A 22150-nucleotide genomic window follows, 5' to 3' on the forward strand; every position below is an offset into this window, starting at 1 on the left:
ATATGGAGAAGTAGAGGTTCAAAGAATATGTGGAAAAAAATTGGTTCCACCCACACTGATATGAATATGCGGGGCTATTTATTTGTTTTCTATCCCACCTTTATTATTTTTATAAATAACTCAGGGCGGCAAACATACCTAATACTCCTTCCTCCTCCTCCTTTCCCCACAACAACAACCCTGTGAGGTGGGTTGGGCTGAGAGGGAAGGACTGGCCCAAGGTCACCCAGCCGGCTTTCATGCCTAAGGCGGAACTTGAACTCACAGTGTCCTGGTTTCTAACCCGTTGCCTTAACCGCTAGACCAAACTGGCTATGTTCACACAACACAATTAGGCAGGTCAGGAAAAGACTGAGCAGATACATTCCCACAACATGTAAAGTTAATATTTACCTTGGTTAATTTTTTTATGGTATATAGTGTTGTTGAGCCCTGACTATTTTGTTAGTTCATGGGTTAGCGTATTTTACAAACTCAGAAAATGGGACAATTGACCAAAATGAGTATATTGCCTAAATGTTGTGTATGTATTTGTTTATTACTATTTCTATGCTGCTCCATTTCTATAAGAATGCAGACTGGGTGTGGGTTTGTACATTTGCACATTGCATAAAACCTCTTTCTTATGTTCCTTATTAAAGCTAATAAATTATTAGCTACTGTAGCTAAATGGATGTTCTCTCAATAGGAGCAGTCTACCTTTGAACAAAAGCCTAGGTGTCTGTTATCTTTTTTTCCTAGTTTTGTGGGAAAGAAGCAAAATCTATTTTGCTTTATTAATAAGCGTTATTGTTGCACCAGAGGGGAGAAATGCACTGATTTTAAAAGTTATTAATTTAAATTTAAATAGAACAAGCTATTGAAATGATTGCAAATGGAGCAAGTACTATTGTTGATTTGGATTAGGCTAGTATTTTTCAAATTTGGCAACTTTAAGACATGTGGACTTCAACCCCCAGAAATCCACATGTCTTAAAGTTGCCAAGTTTGAGAAATACTGCATTAGAGTGTTTTGTTTTGTTTTTAATCAGAGGGGTCATTAAAAAAAAGTCTAGCGATCAATAACAGAGTAGTATACCAAGATAAAACTTAGCACTCTGAGATACCATCTTGTTATGGTCAAGCAATTTACACCCCCATTGATTTTACCCTGAAATATTTAAATGCATGCTGAAACTTTTAAAGAAGTCATCTAGATTTTTCAAAAGTTTTTAAATTGGGCTGGATTGTGAAATCTTTAATATGCAAAATTTGTGACAGGGAAATAATTCATTTTTGGGGCACTAAGTGAAGACAGAGAGTACGGGTCTAGGACATTCATTTCCGGTGACTCAAGTTGATGCCCCTGAGAACATGCAGAGTGCTTCAGTAACTGGGGATGGTAAACATTAGAATAAACTTTTCAACAAGCATGTATAATATGCTGTAGTTGTATGTCCTAGATTGTAAATTTCATGCATGCTAAACCTTACTTTGTCTTTATGGCTATTTAAAGACCTATATAGATAGCGCAGTCCTTGAATTTTATTTTAGTTATTTATCATGCTTTAATCAGTTATTCCCAATATACTTTACAACAAAGAATTAAAAGATAAATAACTCAAACAACAGATGGCAAACTGAATGGCCCAAGATTATTTAAAATAGTGTAAAAGACTTTAGCAAGTTTACATTAAAAAAATGGGATAAAATAAAGCACAATTGGGTTGCCACACCCAGAGGATTATGCTCTAAAGGTACTTTTTAAAAATTGGTGATGTTAGAGTTGTATTTTTTTCCAGTGTGCCGGCCAACAAGAAATGCCCTTTTCAAGGGTATTCCATTCCCACACTGTACAAATACCCAGCATTCTATGATCTCTCTGCACGTTCACTATTATTATTAGTATTATTATTATAGCTGTGTTTCAAAAGTTTCTCTTCCTTTTAAACATTTTTTCCAAGATCTAAGTATCCTCAGCATTTCTATATTTTCCAATGCTTGTTAACACTTCCACCCTCCTATGCATTCAGGATGTCATTCTGGCAACATACAGATTAGTGAATTGATCCATTTCCTGCATTTGTACGGTGTGCCGAAGCAGGAACCAATCTAGTGGCCCAGATTCAGGCAATGTAATCAGCCACAAAAAATAACTTAAAAATACACAAGCTTACCATGTTGTGCAAATGTAGCCCCACTCAAGTGTATTGTTTCCCTGTGGTCTCACGAAGCACCCTGTGTGGCTTTGGGCCAATCACTTTCTTAACCCAACCTACCTCACAGGGCTGTTGTGGGGAAAAATAGGAGAAGGAATCACTATGTTTGCCACTTTGAGCTCCTGAATGGGATATAAATCTAACAAATAAATGCCTATATTCTAACAGTGTTTCTCACCCTTGGCAACTTTAAGCTGTGTGGACTTGAGCTCCCAGAATTCCCCAGCCAGCCATGCATGGCTGGCTGGGGAATTCTGGGAGTTGAAGTCCACACAGCTTAAAGTTGCCAAGGGTGAGAAACACTGCAGTCTAACAGAAATCCTAGTAAATTGTTTGAAAAAAATTGGCTCATCAGAAGTTGTTGGAATATCTTGATGTGGAGTTGTTGTTCTGAAGGGCCACAGGTCATCTCTGGGGCAGAGATTCAGAAGACCGCAGGAGAAGGCTGGGTTCCAATTCTCCTCCGCTTAGGACAGTTCACAATGACCTGTTTCACGCAACCTGCTAGGGACAGTGGGGCTGGCCAGTTTATGGCTCCACAAACCCACAACTGAGCTAACTCAGTGAACCATGGTTTGGCCATTATCATTCAGCCAACCCTACCTTACAGGGCTGTTGTACAGATAAACACTGACTCTTAAGTGTCACCTAACACAACCTCCTGCAAATGCTTGAACTTATTACTACAGATTTAATAAAGCAGCATGCATCTAATGAAACAAACACTGTAACACTCAAAAGATTACTGTGCTCTAACAATTACATTTGCAATTTTATCGCCATTTCCTCGTGACAGCTGCAATTTGATGCAAGATAGAACATCAACCTTTAGACTGCACTGTTCTTGAAGCTGTTTTTAAGGAAAGGGATTTTAGAAATATCTCCTCTCTCACACGTCAACGTGAGAATAAACTTCCAGGCTTCAAACCGAGCACAGATGGCTCTGCTTTTTTTTTAATAAACCACGTTGTGGGTGGAGCTAGTAACCTTCCGGTTTGGGGTAGTACGCAAGGTCTATAGTTCTTTTCCCCAATCAGATCCATCAATGCAAATAACCCAGCAAGGCTGAGCCAATGAGGAAGAAGCAGGAGGCGCCGGTATGCAAAAGAGCATCCTTTCGAGTCCGGGCCGAATTAGCGAGCGCAAGTCCGGCGCTAATTTGCCGAGGTAGCAGCGTTGGTGCGTTTTGCAAAATAATACTACTTTGCATTGTTCTTCTTAGTATTTTGCAATTAACGCGATGCTGTTCGCAAGAACAGAAGTTTATCTGGCACTGGCGACGGGGTTTGGGCAGAGCGTTTGCTGCTGAAGGAGGGAGATTGAAAACACGAGCAGCAACTCACCTGAGCGCAGGTGTGTACAAAAAGGTAAACCATCCGGGAGGCTAATCCGTAAAGAATGAATGGGCTGCCGGATTAAAGGGGGGGAAACGTGTTGGCGGAGTCTGCTTTTGGGGGTTTTCTTTGCAGGAAAGGGTGTTTGAAAGCTTGAGGCTCCCCTCTCCTATTAGTGCTTGCTTTCCCTCGTCCTAATTTTCTGTAAATACCGGGGCCTAGGTGGAAAGCGGAGCTGATCACTCTGTTCGTGGTCAGCGACCGAGTTCATCACAGTGGAAAGAGGAAAAACGGAGCCCAAACATTGGATTACGGTCTTTGGTCAGCGTAAGGTAAAAATACCAGCACAGCCCAGAAAAGAAGGATACTGTGTAGACTACAAGAATACTTGCAAGAAAGACAGTCTTCAGATAAAAAGCCATTCAGATAAAACGTCCGTCAGCTACTGTAGGGTGTTTCAACAGCATCTTTACAAATACGATCTTGTTTAGGGTCTGTGTGCATAGGGAAGTCATTACTGGACAGGACCCTGCACATCTTAAGGAGCAGATCTTTTAAACAGTGCTGGAAAGTTTATTTTTATTCACTAGCAAAAGGCCGGAGCCTTCTGATGACCGCAAGGCACTGCTACAGGGTTTACAAAAAAAAGATAATCTACGGTCGAATTGGTCCAGTAAGAAAGGAATACGGGGGGGGGGGGGGAGCAAGAATTGGGGAATGGTCGAAGAGCAGTTTGATAGTCCAGCATTTTGCTAAAAACAGTCAAAAGTTGCATGATTGAATCTTTACAATCTGGGTTTAGGCCAGACTCTTTCCTTGTGCCCTCTTATAATGCGACATGGAGGTACATATATTTAATAAATAAGTGAATGAACATTGATCCCAGTCCCCAGTCACCACTAGTTGCAGTGTGGAATAATGGTACCGTGCAAGTTAGCTGTACCTGTGCATTAAAGAAAGTTTATGGTTTATGTACGTGAAAGCAACAGACAGCACAATCCTGGGTTTGCTGTAGTCTCCTGCCAGACTCAGATTTCCTGAGTGCAAAGAGCGCTGCATACTTAAGACTCTTATATTAATAACATATCCATTGATGATCAACATCATAATTCATAATTTGAAAAAAATCTGAGAGCATTCCCTCAATTTTAGGCAATGTAACCTCTATGCCCTTGAAATGTAATGTGCTGCTGCCATTTTAATTATAATTATAATTATAATTATTATTATTACCACCATTATTGGTATCTTCTGAAAGGAGTTCTCTGGCTGGGATCTAATTTCAGTGGCAAATATAAGTGGCCTCAGTATCCTAGAAGTAGAAAGTGGAAATGAAGGTTTTATTTGTTTGTTTGTTTGTTCGTTCTTCAAATTTTGCCACTACCCATCTCCCCCAAGACTCTGGGTGGTGATTATATTTATATAATACACTATACATATATACATTATATATGTATCATTCTCAGCTTCCCCGGATTTTAGTCAAATTCTTCCTAGTAAAACAAGCATGGCTTAAAATTCTTCATTCTGGACAAGACATGTGGAACCCATACAGATCAAGAGGATCTGTACTGGATCCAACCAAAGGCCTGTGCAGTCCTGCATTCTGGTCCAACAAGATACTTTTGAGAAGCCACAATTCCTTAACCAGGACTTGGGAGCAGAAATATTCTTGCTCACTTTCCTCAGGAAGTGGCACTGAGCACCCCTTTCCTCCACTTCGATGTAATTTCTAACCACAGTGACTTGTAGCCATGATTTTTTTCTAATTTCCTTTTAAAGCCATCCCAAGTTGATGGCTCTTGCTACATCTTGTGGTGGTGAGTTCCACAGTTCAGCTATGCACTATATGGAGAAGTCCTGAATCTTCCACCATTTAGCTCTTTGAAATATTCCACCTCTACAAATCCTTTTGCAGTGACTGAAATGACATGATTGTGCCCAGTTTGTTATACTACTGTATTATTTTGTTCGAGGTTCCTTGCTGGTCGTTGGGATTTATTTGCTGGGAAAGCATGAAGATCCTGTAGTTAATCCGGTTTGCAAAAAGTTGGGAAATATTCTAGAGTTGATTTTTGGGGACTTATCATAGAGAAGCTCCAAATTATAATGAATAATTAATGCAATTAATAATGTTTAGGCTTACAGTTTTGAACCATAAGATTCTAGACTTGAGAACTCCTCAAATATTTTTTAGGTCAGAAGCAAAATACTAGCGGTCTGGGATACAGTGGTACAAAGTAGAAAATTCTATTTCACGATATTTCAGATTTGCAACTGAAACTTCCTAGACCAACATGGGGTTGCAATTCTGAATTTGAGGATTGGGGCTACGCATTTGTAATCCATATTATAGGAAAAATCTTCCCGGTCATTACATTTGTATTCTGGAAACCCCCAATGTAGGCAAGCTGGAGGAAGGTAGGAGGGAGAAGGTGGATTTTAAGTTATAAAGCTTGTACCTAGAATTCAAATGGTTTATGGCAAAAGTTAGCTTGTATGAAGCAACAAGATATATGGATTTGAAAATTAATGTATCAATAATCAAAGTAGTTGTGTTTGATAGGGAAAATGCAGTGAACAGTAGCAAGTTATTTAGAAATGGAGAAAAATAAGATCAAATAAATGAATTCATACATCTTGCAGAATATTTTTTAAAGATGGGGAAATGGATGGGAAAAAAATTCAGATGTACAAAAGCAGGTAGAACAGTAATAGGCAATATATGGTCCATGGCAAGGAATGTATATTGAAAGAAACCAGAATGGCTGCCTATAAGAAGGGTGCTTCTTCCCATTTTGTTAAATGGACGTGAGAACTGGGCATGACAGGAGAAATTAAAAGTAAATTGAATGCAGTGGCAATGGGATACTTAAGTACACATAGTAAAGCAAGAAGAGAGAGGCCAAGAATTAATGGGTGATGAACGAGTGTGCAGTTGGTCTGGTCATAGAGAATGAAGGAGGATTGAATCAAGGGCAAATAATGAAGGAAAAGTGAAGGAACAAGAGCAACTCAGAAAGTTGTGGTTGGATGGAGTTGATGAGATCCCCCAAAAGGGAGAAGTGAGTGTTGTAAACAGCAACAAGGAAAAAGCCTGTAGTAGAAGCCACAAAGTATTGCAACAGAAGGAAGATATGGAGGAGGTACATATGAATGGTGTTGGGATGGACTGGATTTAGCCCAATGTCCTTTTCTTTTTTTCTTACTTCGTCTTTAACTTCTTTGGCATACTCTTTCTTGCTCTTTTGGGGCACGATGCACAAAATTGTTTATTCCAAAAGGGAACAGCGTGATGGGTATGTATATAAATAGATGTCTTTGGTGTAACTACAGACCTTTGGCTTTTGTGCCTTCCAGAAGACAGAGCTTTCAAATATGGGTCTCCCTATTCTGAACCCAGCGTTTGTGTGTCTACGGGAGAGGAGTAACAATTCAGTGATCATGAGGAAATAACCTTTGCCATTCTCTGAGGCAGGGCGTTCTGTTCTTATTTTCATATCTTTCAGAGTTAAACCTGACACCGAAAATAAATGCTGATCTCCTGGCACTGGTAGTGAGCAGATTCTAAGTTTGGGGGCTTGGCTGCATTTTCATGGAGGAGAACCACGACTCAGGCAAAGACATTCAGATGCATCTTTGATAGGTTCTCTTCCAGGTGTCCTGTTTTAAAAGGTTTTATTGAGTACAGCTGTTTTTTCCTCTTAGGATTTTTAAAACAGGAAACAAAATCGATGGACAAGACCAATGTGCATTCTCAGATTTTGTCACTGAGAGGAGAAAGACGTTTTCAGGGGAGGATGAAAGAATCCCACCCATCGGAAAACAGCTGGGGTAGACTGGGGAAAGGAACGGTACAGGGTGACAGCATGGAAAATGGTAAACTTTAACCAAAGGTTTAGGGACTTTCTAGCCTGGAGGGGTGATACTGATGGGGGGCAGGTGATCGAACAGCCTTTATTCTAGATCTGGTGCCCAGGGCAATCACACCTGGAAGGCACTATTAGGGCCGGCTAAGGATTATGGGAGGAAGCCAGGTTGGGGAATGTTATGATAGAGATTATGGAGTGCCCTCTTATTCTGGGTGTATGGGCTTCAACTCCCAGAATTCTCAGCAATGGGCATGTTGGCTAGGGAACTCTGGGAGCTGAAGTCCATAGATCAGGAGGGTGGTAGAAGGCTGGGTACTGGGCATTTAGGCAACCTTGATTAGAATAGAGAAGTAAAAAATACAATGTTTTCCCTGCTCTTCATATTTTGTTTTCTTTTGACTTTTTTGACATTTTTCCTAGTTACTCTTTGGAGAGAAAGTGCCAGATTGGTCCAACAATGGCCATGCGAAGCCTTTGTGAATTACCTTCCCAGCCATATACCTCCAAATGTTCTTGTATACAAAAGAAATACAGATAGTCCTTGCTTAACGACCACAGTTGGGACCAGAATTTAGGTTGCTAAGTGATGTGGTTGTTAAGCGAATCCAGACCTGATTTTATGACCATTTTTGCGGTGGTCATTAAGCAAACCATGTGGGTTCCCTATTGATTTTGCTTATTGGAAGCCAGCTGGGAAGGTCAAAAATGGTGATCACATAACTGTGGGGATGCTGTGATGGTTGTAAGCACAAGGTCTGTAAGTTGTTTTTTTAGTGCTGTCATAACTCCAGACAGTCGTTAAATGAATGGCCATTAAGCAAGGACTACCTGTAATAAAATGAAGTCATTAGATCCATGATTCAACCTTTAGCTGCTTAATGGGAGAGATGGAGAAGAAATATACAGTATTAATTCTTGTTTCCAAATCTTCCTATTTCCTCTAGCTTCTTTTGGGAACAGCTGAATAAACCTGTCCTGGCTTTCTATACTGTATTCTAATCCCTCCTTTTAGCAGGTGGAAGGAGAATATCTTGATGATTTGGGACACCATCAACAAATAATGGCATTTTATTGCATGTTACTGTGAGTGTGATCGTACACAGTTTTATTGGGCTGGCAACATCTCACCCTTACAAGAAGAGAAGGGAACTTTTCAGAAAAGTAGAAATATTTTTTACTATTGATGCTTATTATCCTTAGTAATACAATAGTAACATCACAAACATGTCCAACCTACAAGCTAATGCATCAGGAAATCAAAACTTTCTGCTCCTGGTATCATATTCAGAGATGGACTGCAGCTGATCTCAGAGGTTTTATTTGCCTGACAAGGAATTATTAAAATGCAGGTTCTCTTTCTCTACACACACACACACTCTCACACACACACACACACACATAGGCATCTACCATTTTTATATATCATTCCTTTATTGGTAGAATTAAAGAGAAGCTACACTAGGCTTAACTTCTGATCAGTAATTTTCTGACAGCTTCTGAAGTTCTGTTTTCAATATATTCATTTGCATGCCTTTGTTATCAAAGTTTTCTGGGTTAGGGTTATTATTATTTATTTTAAATTGGCTGATCTGGTAAAACTGTCAGAAGGACAGCCTTTAAACCCTGAAGGGCTGTAACAACCAAGCAAAATTAAGTTCTGGCCAGAGAGCAGTTTGATTTCCAAAAATCACAAATTCATTCTTGGGAAGTCAACACCATCTTCCTAAAATCATTGTGAAATGCTCAGACTACCAGAAACAATTTTAGCCTTTAGGTAGAGGGATATGAATATATGTTTAAAGTGATGCAGTTTGCATCTGTATCATTTCTAAATTAGTTTTTAAAATCCAGGCAAGACTGATAAATATTAATATATTAAATACATGTATGGATAACTATAAGGTCCAAACTAAGGAGATGTAAGTGTTGAACAGACAGAAAGGCAGGGTATAAATTCAATAATAAATAAATTAAAAGATCCATGCCAGGCCCTGGATAGGTGTTAAAGCCCCCAACAAGGCACCTCTAGGGGAATTTTTTCACAATGAGGGCCATTCCCCACAATTGTTTCTCCCTCTAAATCAGACTGTATCTCAGATTTGGGGGCTGTTTAAAGAGAATTTGTTATTGTGGATTTCAGGGTCCAGCTAGCTCACACGTGGCTGGGATATTTTCCCATTTAGGTCTGTTTCTTGAACCAGGTTCAATTCCTGCCTTTTCCCCACAGACCAAATTATGACTCCGAATTCTCCCCTGGCCTCCCTGCCTGAAATTAATTTCCAGAAAGACCTCGATCTCAGGAGAGTGACTTTTTCAGTGATGGAAAATTTCCCAGGGCTGCTAACTTTAGACCTTGGTGTTTCAGCTATTGGGAGAATTAATTTAAAGATTAGCAATTTGTTTCGGGGCTGGAGCTGGCTTTTCAGAACCTGAAATGGTGTCACTGAATTGTAGGATCGGAGAGGGAAGGCATTGCTGGCCCATGGCTTCCAGGCTTTGCGTCCCCCATCTGTTCTTCAAATGCTTTTATAGTCAAACTTCTATCTTCCACTAGATTAAGGTGCTTAGCTCTCCAGGGAAGCAGGGGAGAAGTACCCCGCAGTTAGGCCTGACCAGGGAGAAGCAAGCCTTTGGGGCTGGGAGCACCTTGAAATGCTATGTGCATCTGCTGGGTCTCCCCACTCCTGGTCCAGCACCTTTCCCACTATACCTGATTGGCTCTTGGGCTGAGCAGGAAGGAGGGACTGGCCCAAATTCAGCCAATGAGCTTCTGTGGCTGAAGGGGGGAACGAGAATCTGGATATATATATACATATACACACCTACACACAAATTCACACAAACATACTATATACAGCATATATACAGTATTTGTTTGTTTGTTTGTTTATTAAATTTGTCCCCGCCCATCTCTTCCCATATTTACACGCTACATTCATGGAAAATAATATAAGAAAAGGTAGTCTGGAAGCATATGTACATTTTAAAATTCTTAAGTTCAACAATGTGAGCTGAACACATTCACAGAAATCAGAAACTGAGAAAAGACTGGACAGATTTTTAACAATGAAAAGCTTTGAAAAAACAGAACAAAGATATCCTGCTCTCTTGTCTGCGCACACATGTGTATAACTCTCACTGAAATTAATAATTAGCCAAGAGAGTTGTTTTTGCTTCAGCATTTTCAATTCATAAAAATTTTATGTATTCCTTTATTTATTCCTGTGGTTTACTGACCGCTCAGTTTTTAAAAGACTCTAATTTAGAAAATAATCAAATCCCCAAACATGGTCGTACAATTTCTATACTAATATCAAGTTAAGAATATGACTAAATGAGATATTGGATTGCGGGGAAAGAAGTACGTTCTATGGACTTTTAAGTTCCAATTTTATATTTCTAACTTGTTTGACCTTTGCTACTAGCCACTTGCAAGAAAGGCTGTGAAGGTGATTGCTCCATTCTGGAATTACTGTCCATATTTGAGACTTGGAGATAGACTGCCTTTGCAACTGGAAGCTTCATTTAAATAGCTTGACTGAGAGCTGTGGATGGATCTCAGTAAATCTGTCTACTTTTTCAATTCACCTTAGCCACAACTATGTTGTGCTTTAGCAAATGCTGGAGCAAGATTAATGTTATCAAAATGAAGCTTACCTCAAGGTTAGTGTGTACTTTTAAGAGGGATTCCAGTGTTAATTTTTACAGAGACCTTACACCAGTGTTTCTCAACCTTGGCAACTTTAAGATGTGTGGACTTCAATTCCCAGAATTCCCCAGCCAGCCATGCTGGCTGGGGAATTCTAGGAGTTGAAGTCCACACATCTTAAAGTTGCTGAGGTTAGAAACGCTGCTTTACAGTACACAGATATATTAATGAAGTTGTAAAAAGAGATCTGTGTTAGTTTATGCTAGCCAAAAATCAGGAGTCTGGTAGCACCTTGTTCAGACTACCAAATTTTATTAAAAGACATAATAAATTTCACATGCCTCTGATGAGGTGAGCTAACACTCTTGAATAACATTTGTTAGTCTGAACAAGGTGCAACTAGAATCCTTCAGATTTTAAATTAATAAGGAAATGTTCATGGCAGGATAAAAGCCCTCAAATATCCTTGGCCAAATTGAAGTTCTCTTACAGTGATTTTATTTATCTTTATTTTAGTTAAATTTCTTGGCCATCCACTGGACAGGATGGAGGCTACCAGAGTTTAAAATACTGTATATCATTGGGCTTTTATTTTAATATTATATTCTTTTGGAAGGAGATCTTTAATTAGTATAAAAGTTTGGAGAGTAAGTGTGTAACACCTCTGAATTCTTGGCAAGTTTTAGAGTCCAGATATGTTAAACGTGGAGTTTCATTTCCAGCCTTTAAATCTGCCAGATACTTTTTGTTCATAAATAGGTAAGCAACAAGGTTTTGAACCCGAATCACATGAGGAAGTGCATTGCAGAATAATCCAAATTTGGAAACAGCAGGCCAGATGTTTTTCTGGAATGCTTGGGACCGCAAAAGGTATCAGTCCTTTATATCAGTTGGTTCCTAATGGCTGTTAAAAAGACTTGAGAGATTGCATTTTGAATATGACTTGCCTGCAACATTTGCTTGGCAGTATGTTACAACTGAAACATAAATTAATTAAAAAGTACAGCCTGGATGCTCTAAGACACCAAGATACCTGCAATTTTAGGATCCTTAAGAGTTGCAGCACTTGAATGGAAACCAACAATGCAATTTTATACAGAATTGAAAAAAGTAAAACGAAAGTTAGTTAAAGTTATGTATTTGAATTGTGGAATGAAGAATTGGAATATCCAATTTTAAAGAATCAGTGGATCCAGGTGTTAAGAAACATAAAATAGATCTATGATTGAAAAATGAAATTAATTCATCAGAATTTTTTTTTTCGGGTTTTTGGGGACCCTTTAAATAATGTTTTAGAAGGGTTGGACATTAGTTTTTTTTGTGCTGCTTTTGTAAGAAATTTGAAGACGGTAACTCGTATGATCTGGCTTTGTCCAGCTATAGGCTCATTTTGGTTTTTAATCAAACTGCAAATCAAACTACATATCTCTGTAAGCATTTGGGAGAAAATACTATAGCTAACAACCTTAACGTAATGGTGAACTATATACCTAAAATAATGGAATTTGTTATTTCATGAAGAGCTTTGGCACTGCCAAGCCAGGGGCACGGCAGAGAGACTAATTTTACCTAAATGGAAAGAAACTTAGTCACCCGATTTGAAGGAACGGATCTAGGGTCTGAGTCTGTGAATCTATTTTTGAAAAGTCTCTGCATTTTAAAAGGGAGGAGATGGAGTAATATGTTTATATGTGATCTAGATATAATGATTAAGGATTTGATTCATTATTGCTACCAATGGACATTATATAGATCTTTTCTCTTTCTGATAATGAGGGTTTTTTTTTTCTTTTTTGTTACCTTTAGTTTTTGGCGTGCGCCTTTTGTGTGCGCTGTTGAGTGGTCTTGATTTGGGCAATTTCACGCAGTGGCCTTAGCAACTCAGTCCATTAGACCAAACTAGCTTTTTTAGTTTATTTTAATCACCATAATATATCTAGCTTTTTCCTTCACTATATAATTGCTGTCTTGTTTTTCTGTTGATGCAAGAGCATATTTGTTTTATTTTTGTATTTCACTATTAAAAAGGAATAAAAATAATTTCTAAAATGCTTTAGCAGACACATACAAGATTGACATCTTGGATGTGACACCCCCCCCCCCACCACCAAAAAATCCATCTTGCTGAGCTTCCCAATAGGAGAAGGAAGCAGGAAGCAAAGAGAACAGTGGCCCTCATTGTTGTTGTTGTTGTTGTTGTTATTAGTGTTATTGTTATTTAGATTTAAAATAGCCACCCACTCTCCAGAGGAAGATAAACTAACAACTGTGAATTAACTTGATTGCTTGCGAACTTATCTAATCGTTAGGATATTGAACAAACAAGCATTTTGTTGCAGTCTAAGACCAGATCATAAAAGTTAAAACGACCAAATACAATCTGACCATACAGTAAACGCTCATCGATTAAGTAAATCACATACTTCTTGTTGCTTCTTACGGCTCAGGCACAGAATTCAGCAGTCATATAGGTCAGTGTTCTCAACCTTGGCAACTTTAAGATGGGTGGGCTTCAACTCCCAGAATTCCCCAGCCAGCTGGCTGGGGAATTCTGGGAGTTGAAGCCCACCCATCTTAAAGTTGCCAAGGTTGAGAAACACTGGTATAGATGCTCTCAGGGTAGATATCTTTAGGAAAAATTCTCAGTACTGTTGGTCTGAGCAGCCAGGCAGTCTGTCTATTAAGGGTTGAATTACTTGGGGACATCATAATTGCTGTGGCTTTGAATTCTAAACAGAGTCCTGCTAGAAAAGCTTAGAAATGGGGCGTGAAAGTGAGTCGCTGTCATTTATCCAGAAGCTAATACGTGCAGGTAGACTGCCTCTGTATATGGAAAGTCCATTTTATTACCATAACCACTCATTGTCCTCCAGTTTATAACTTCATGAAATGATTTTAATTTTCTTTTTTTAAATCAGTGAGATCTTTCCCCAAAGGTGGCAGCGTGGAAAATATTTTCTTTTCTGAGCGCTAACTAGCCAGCCACAGCCTACTTTGCTGCACTCCATTTCCTTATTGTCCTTGCTCAGCTCATCTTGAACTGGACAGCTGTCTGTCACTGAGCAGCAATTGCACCTCGTGCTGCAAATTCTACGCCGATTCGGACCATATAATCTTCAGGAAGAAGGTTTACTTAAAAAAAAACCCCAAAACACTGTTACTGTAAAAAAAAAACCCATGGTCTGCTTTGTTGTTTTGGTGTTTAAGAGTTGGAGGATTGTGTTTTAAAATTGCTAGTGAGACAGTCTGTGATTTTGTTTTATTTTATTTTACTGAAGAGGTGAGATTTTTAAAATGTTTTAATCAAATGAGGCTTGCTGGATCAGACCATTAACGCAGCCCAGCATTGTTTCCAGGCCTGACCAGCCAAATACTTCCCGGAAGCAATGTGTTTTTTCCTTGCATTTTTTATTTTTGTAAGACAGACTGCTCTGTTCCAGGGAGGATCCATATAGTCTTGATGAGATTTAGGGAGACCTTTTGTTCTTTCTTCAAGACTGAGTGCAATTTTTCCTGCCTGTCTAAATTTGTTCCCCTGCCTGCTTTGCAGAAAAGGCCTGTGACAGGAACTACAAATGGGGAACTGTGGCACCCCCTTAAAATAAACTGTGACTTTCACTCTTTGTCACTCCAGAAATTAGCCAGAATTGATGCAGGCAAGTGCTGTTCTGCATACTGTACATTGCTAATGCAGAGGGATGTGTCTGTAGTGTGTGTGTGTGTGTGTGTGCCAGAGTGAACAAACATATAAATATTAGGGCAAATTATATAGATAGGCATTCACACTGCTGCAAACCTACAAAATGATTTCAGAAAATGCTAGCAGTCTAAATCTTAAACCAGGCTTGACATTCAGCATGTGAACACACCTTTAAATGTGTTGCTCCAAAAGATCAAGGATTAACTTGGAATTAATGCAAGTTTAATCAAATCCTAGTTTACTGAATAAACCCAATCATACAACGCAAAGCCATGAGTTGGTCAGCAACATTTTAAGTGAGCATGTTGTGCAAGTCAAGTTACAGTCAATAAGCCCAAGATGAATTTGAATCTGGATCTCCCTAGTTGGTTCTCATACACTAACTGGAATAGGGAAGCCGTGGTTATCCAGATGTTATCCAGCAGCTCCAGGCACATGGCTAGTTTCCAGGAAGGGTGGAAACCATAGCCCAAAAAGTGTTTTGGTGGGGAGGAGGCATATATTGTCAGATGTTCATTTATAATTCCTGCTATAGGATACATATATCTCAAGCTGATCCTTTTTAAGCCAAAACATCACTCTCCATACACAGGAGGCTGGGGTACCAACAAGCTTGGGGGATCCCCAAAGTTTGTAGAAGTTGAGAAAATAGTTTTAGTGGGGGGGGAACCTGGTGGGTAAAACTCTTCTTTAAAATAGCAATACCAAGTCTCAGCTGCAACAAAATGGTATGGAAAGTTTTATTCTGTTTTCTTTCACTGGTAGCTCTAAACATCCATAGAATTTACCCAGAAGGTCACAGTGTGTTGAATGTCTTTACAAAAGGGTCTGTGGGGTGGTTTTTTAAAAAAAATCTGCAAGTTGCGAGGCACGGTGTCACGATCAGAGCCATGCCCCATTCCAATGGTGACACTGCCTCCCATCTTGGCAATTTGGATACACACAACACACCCAGTGCGATCCCCTGCATCTGTCAAAGGGAATGAGTATTTTGAGAAACAGCACAACTGGTTGATTGCAGGAAAAGTAACATTCCACTGATGTGATTTTTTTTTTACTACCTGCCAAGGTGTATTTTAGCCAGAGGAGAGCATAGTGATTTGGCGGATCTTCAGAGGTGTATATTACCACTGAGGAAATGTTCCTGGGCTGGGCCTGGAGAAAGGACTTTCTCCTCAGCGGCTCCCAGATCGTAGAATCTGGAATTAAAATGGGCTGTCACTCTTTTAGTCTTGAGAATGGGTAGAGATGCATTTTTCTCCTGGACTTTTAAATTACCCCTAGTGTTTTGCTGTACTCATATTGTCATAATGTTTTTATTACATATAGGAATGCACCATCTCTGGCTTCAGAGCATGTACAGTATGCCCCCCCTCAAATTCTTGGCCTAGAGCCCTGGACGTCTACAGGGATAAAGGAGGGAAATGACATCACATGCTTCATGATGTCATCGTGGAAATGATCTGAATTACGACATCACTGTGACTTGGACAGGACACCGATGTCCAGAGATCCCCACATGTTGTTACCAAACTATAATTCTCAAGGCATTGAAAGAAAAAAATAGTTAAATGCATGATTGGAGATGGATTGCATTATGCTGAATTTTAATTAACTGGCAGAGAAATGAAATTTAGTTTTGCGCTGAAACATTTGGTCATTCAGAGGTACGAGTAAAAGGCAGCAAACTTCTCCAGCGAGGCTTTTTATGGGCAGTTTTCCTCAACTTGGTGCTCTCTAGATGCGTTGGTAAATGATTCCTCTGCTGGCTGGGATTCTGGGCATTGTAGTCCAATTCATCAGGAGGGCAGCAGATCAAGCATTTGTTTATTAGACTGATACCCTGTTGTGTCTTACGGCTCAGGCACAGAATTCAGCAGTCGTATAGGTCAGTGTTCTCAACCCTGGCAACTTTAAGTTGGGTGGGGAATTCTGGGAGTTGAAGCCCACCCATCTTAAAGTTGCCAAGGTTGAGAAACACTGGTATAGATGCTCTCAGGGTAGATATCTTTAGGAAAAATTATCAGTACCGTTGGTCTGAGCAGCCAGTCAATCTGTCTATTAAGGGTTCCTTCATTTATCCCCACTACAGGCATTAGGTTGGGCTGAGAGGGAGGGACTGGCCCAAAGTTAGCCAATGAGCTTCCATGGCTGGGGAGGGAGGACTAGAACCTGGGTGTCCTCATTCCTAGTCCAGCACCTTCTCCACTACACCTGATTGGCTCTTGGGTTGAGAGGGCGGGACTGGCCCAAAGTCAGCCAATGGGCTTCCATGGCTGTGGGGGGACTAGAACCTGGGTCTACTCCAGCCCCTTCCCCACTAGACCACGCTAGGGAAGGCTGTTCTTCTACGTAAAAGGAAGCAAAGGACAGAAGTCCTCAAAACTTCTAAAGTCAGAAATAGGCCGAGCGATAACCTCAAAGCAACACAGCTGCAGACTCTCAAAACTGCCCCGCATCCTTGGCAAAAGAAATTCAAGCTTGTCTCCCTGATCTTCCACTTGCTGCGTCCTGGGTTTTGGGGGAAAACAAGGGAGAAATGCGGGAGCTTGTGTGAAAGGCCCCGAGAGATATTTGCTCTGCTGTAAAACACAGCCAAGAGCTTCTTCCTGGCTACCTATTCTTGTGGTCACAGCAGAGCCGGGCTGGCAGTTTCCGGCTGTCTGTTCTATTTTGATCTTGGCTTGGGTTCGACGCTCTTATTTTCGGCTTTTGTTTCCACGTTATTCTTCCCAGGGTTAAACTTTTAGAAACACAAACGAAACCAGAGAGGATTGTGGAATACAAGGCCCTTGGCAGCTTTCCAAGGACAGATTTGGGGTTTACAAATAGAGGGCGGTGGGGGGTGGTGATGCCTACTTGGGTCTTTATTTGCTTGTGAGTACAAGGCAGTGGAGTTTGTCTGGGTTGGCTTTGCTTTTAAAATAAAGAGAAAATGCCCTTGGTACTTTCTTGATTAAACGCTGCTCAAAACTCAGAACTCTGTTAGCTAGTTTAGCACTGATCTAAGGTATGTTTTTCAGTATTTTCAGCCTTAACCGTGAGCAGTAAACTAAACGAAATCACCCAGCCCAACCCATTTGGAGGAACATGTGTAATGTGAAAGCAACCCATTGTGGTTTATGCAACAAACCATGGTTAGCCATTGAGCAGTTCTAAGTAAATGCAGAAAAATAATAGAAAAAAGGCAGAAACGATAGCCTGGGCTATATCATATCTTTATCTTGTAAGGTCCAATTGTCCCTGTGTTCGCAAGACACACTTAATGTAGTTATGGAAAACCCATTTTCTGCATTGGCACAATATTGATTACTAGATTCCCACAGCATACTAGGCTGCCGAAGGCCTAACTAATATTAAGATTAACCAAGATGAGCCTGGTATGCAAATTCATCTGCTCAGCCTTTACTTGTTTAACCATGCTGGGTGAGCACAGTGCTTAGATAATAATTTTCAGGGCAACATACAGTAAAAACAAATCCATATGAAGTGTGTAAAGGAAGCAGGATATTAAAATGACCAGTTCAAAGCAGAGGGGTTGAAGTTACAAACACTGCAATGGAAAAACTTTGAAACACCATGGAAGTAAATCTCAGCAGACATTGGCCAAGGGTTTTTAAAAGACCCTGAGATATCCAACATGATATTCAGGCTTTTTTGTTTTTTGGCGTAGTTATCATTAAAAAGGCATAGTTGCATCTGGACTCTCCCCCCCCCCCCGCTTTTTTATTATGCTGTTATAAATCTTGATATGCTGTATTGTTTCAGTACAGAGATGTTTATATAATACAGTATGATTAAAGATTATTGACATTCTATTATTTAGATAGCTTAGAGAAATATTGACAGTAGAGAAGAGAAAGAAAAGAATTCTATCAATATTAGCTGCAATTTAGGATGTCAATATTACAAGCATAAAATTATTTGGCTTTTTCATCCAAAGTTGGGTATAACATTGAAAAAAGAACCACGATGTCTCACATGAAAGTACTTGTATTTGTTGTATTATAGAAGTTTCGATCTTAAACGGATTACTTAATATTAAAACTCCATTGTATTGTTCCTATACACATGTTAATGACAGGGGGGAAAAAACAGAGAAACAGAGCAAATTTAGCAAGAATTAAACTACCAAAAAAGGAATTACTGTAAACTACCAGAAAAAGGAAAATTTAAAAAGAACAATTGGGTTTCTGACTCCCCCCTTTTTATAAATCTGATAATTTTGCAATATTTGTAGACATTTAGTCTCCCTTAGAAGCCAGATCCTAAGTGATTGTATTTGTCACGCTGTGTAGCATTTGGACTCCTAATGATAGTCATACTTCTATAAATAAAAGAAACCCTGCATATAGAAAGCTAGGGTATTGCAGGGTGAAAGCTAGATTAGCTATTGGGCCATTGCAGAGTTCACAAGAACACGTGCAGTTTTAACACTCTTAGCTGATGAGTTGGGAGTCTTTCTCCCTGTATGGGAGAAGGGGGTGTGGGTGAAACTCGTGACAGTAAATAGAACAGGTCCCCCACTCATAGGATGCTCCCAAACTACGGATTGAATGCGCTTTGAAATGCCAGCATCGTTTCAGAGAGCTGTTTTCTGAGGAGACAACTCTTTCTGATTTACCATCAAGAATCGGGAAACATTCTGAAAACGACAAAAGCAGCCCTGGGTTTGAACATGCGTCCACGTGCTGAGAAAAAAAGTACAAAGGAAACTGAGAAACGAGAGACCATCCCAGGAGGTTACAGAGGCCCTGTACCTGTTTCCTTCTGGCAAATCGGTATTTTGTTACTGGTCATGTTTATTGTTTTTTGTTGGGGGACTTCAAGAATTGTCCAGCAGCCCCTCAAAATTGGGGACTACTAGCCTATAGTTTTTTCCTTGACATACTCGCTTTCTAGAGGCGGGGAGTTTTGCAGATAGAGAAGCACTCGACTGTGTGAATGGGATGGGGGCACCCCGGACCCAGGTTTTCTCCCTTGAGAAAGAACAGGGCCTGAGGTGCGACCGTGTTCGGACCCCTGACACCATTTGCGTTGCCCAGCAGTATGCAGGAAAAGACAGAAAGCCTTTAGGGTTTCTGTCTTCGCCGGCCTCACTCTGCTCTCATCCTAACACCAGGTGGGAAATTGGTAAACTCTGCCACAACGCAAACGACCCACCAGCCAGCACCAGGGCACCGCTCTTAATAGCACGTTTGGCACCAGTGCAGTTGGCATGCTGGGTTGAAATCTATTTACAGAAAGTGCGAGAAGGAAATGGAAACTCGGAAGACCTTGGCTTGCTTTATTTAAAGTTAGCAAGCAGAGAAAGGTAAGGCGAGCAGAGCCGTGCTTTGCCTTGCCATGTGTTTTGATTCTAACAGCGGACAGCCAAGATCCCTGCAGTGGCTTCCACTTTAAAGGTAGACTATGTCTATACATAGAGGCTCTGCTTAAGTGGCATGTCTAATAGACAGATCATAACCAAAGTCGGTAGTCTATTATCCTGGATTCCAGAAGGAAGTACTGTAGTTTCTGTTCTAACATATCTGGAGAGAACTATCCTTTTTGCACCAGGAGCAGAGAAAATAAGGGGGAAATTGCAGGAAAATAATGGGTGTTGGCTAAATATTAGGAAATGTTTCTTGCTAGCAGAAAACTGTTGGAATGTCTGCCTTAGGATTGTTGTCTCTTATCGTAGGTCAGTAGCAGCAGGAGACTAGATTAGATGACCTCGAGACTTTTATTTCACCTCTGAAGTTCCTTGTATTGCCTCTTGAGCATTTTTGTTCAGGCTGAGGATGTTATTTTGACTGCCCCAGTTTGGAGTGTTCCTTGAAGGTTTTCGTTTGTTTGTTTGTTTCCATTATTTTATCCATTCAACTCTCATGTCTGTTTCATACTTTGTAACCTTTAACTGGGCAAAACGGTGTTTTACAGGGCAACCACGTTTGAACCACGCTACCTCAAATGGGCTAACTTACAGAAAGTGTCCAAAATCCGGGACCCGTGACTCCCATGGAACTGAAATTTGGCAAATTTTATAAAACATTTTATGACATAAAAATTACCATAAAACATTTTATGACATAATACAAAATGTCATAAAACATTTCCTGTGGTCAACCCCTGATGTTTGACTGGGCTATTTAGTTCAACACTGGCTACCTTCAAGGAAGATACAACTCTGAGTATCTCCCTGAAGGTTTAAGAACTTTTCCAGTAAAGGCAGTACATTAGAAGCTCTGCCATTGTTGAAGAAATTGAGAAATATGGTACGGAAATAACGGGTCACGGGTAGTCTAGTGGGAAATTAACGTAATGTTGCACTGCCTATATGTGTTGCTGATAATGTTGTAATATTTGTTTTCTTAAATTTATTGGCTATCCCACTTGGATCAGGGCTCTTCCCTGATGGCATTGTAATAGAATTCCAATTTCCTGGAAAGCAGGCAAGTGCTAAAAGTTTATTTAACACTTCGTTCCAGTTCTCCCTTTCTAATTCTTTTTGTGGGGTAGTTCATCAAAATTCCATGAAATGCAGTCAAGGAGGAATTTATACTGTAATTCTTCAGCATTATATTTGAAATTCTGAATGATGCATTGGACACACACTCCTGGAGAATCCCACCTTTGGGATATTATTTCTTAAGAGATAAACTAAAGCAAGTTGCTAGCCCTCGTGGGTATGACAATATGCTTCAGGAAGGGTAGACTTGTTCAGATCTTACAAGGATAAGGAACTGCTGATTTTCTGAAGAGGAGTATTTTTTGCATCGGGCAGTTTCAACTGGTGCTTCTGAAAGAAATTAATTTCGTGTTCTTAAGTGAAAATTACCAGTTTGTAATAGCTGTCATATTTAGTAATTAGAAGGTTGTTTCTGCCTTGTGAAATAGTAGCATCTGAGCATTTTTTCTAGAGCTATGCTTTCCAAACAAATTAATTCTTGGTGTAGGCTAGGAATATGACTTGGGCTCTCAGAAAAACTGGATTCTAGAGTCAGTATAAATTATGCAGACAGGATTAATTGGAATAACACCCCAGTGATTTCTAATCTCTGGAAATGAGCTGATTATATTGCCAAAATGTCATTGTCCTTAGAGATGAAGTTTTCAGAAGCAACACAAAAAAAAAAAGAACACCCAACTCAATGTATATATGTATGTGTTTGTATTACATGTATATAAGTGATTAAAATAAGTGAAAACTTAAGGAGAAAAGAGGATCCAGGTCATATTCATGTAAAACTAGCTCAATCCTTAAATGTATTGTTCAATCTAGATTGTGTTGCAACAGGTCTCTCCGTCTTCTCCTTTTTAGGATATGAAGACATTTCAGCATTGATAAAGGAGCCCCCAACTCCAAGGGTGTCCGCAGGATATGGTAAAAAAAAGTCAAGATGGCGTTCATGACG

At 39.9% G+C, this 22150-nt stretch overlaps 1 protein-coding gene across 1 annotated transcript in view; it reads left to right on the forward strand.

Annotated features, from left to right (window-relative positions):
* Nucleotides 1-3355: 3355 nt before the first annotated feature.
* The window catches only part of MEF2B (myocyte enhancer factor 2B), a 40774-nt gene continuing 21979 nt past the window's right edge, over nucleotides 3356-22150 (forward strand). Inside the window, exon 1 of the mRNA XM_063294203.1 lies at nucleotides 3356-3551. The gene's annotated coding sequence lies outside the window, so the exon portion shown is untranslated. The remainder of the gene's footprint in view (nucleotides 3552-22150) is intronic.

The sequence above is a fragment of the Candoia aspera genome, chromosome 1, assembly GCF_035149785.1.
Source record: "Candoia aspera isolate rCanAsp1 chromosome 1, rCanAsp1.hap2, whole genome shotgun sequence".
NCBI classification, from domain to species: Eukaryota; Metazoa; Chordata; class Lepidosauria; order Squamata; family Boidae; genus Candoia; species Candoia aspera.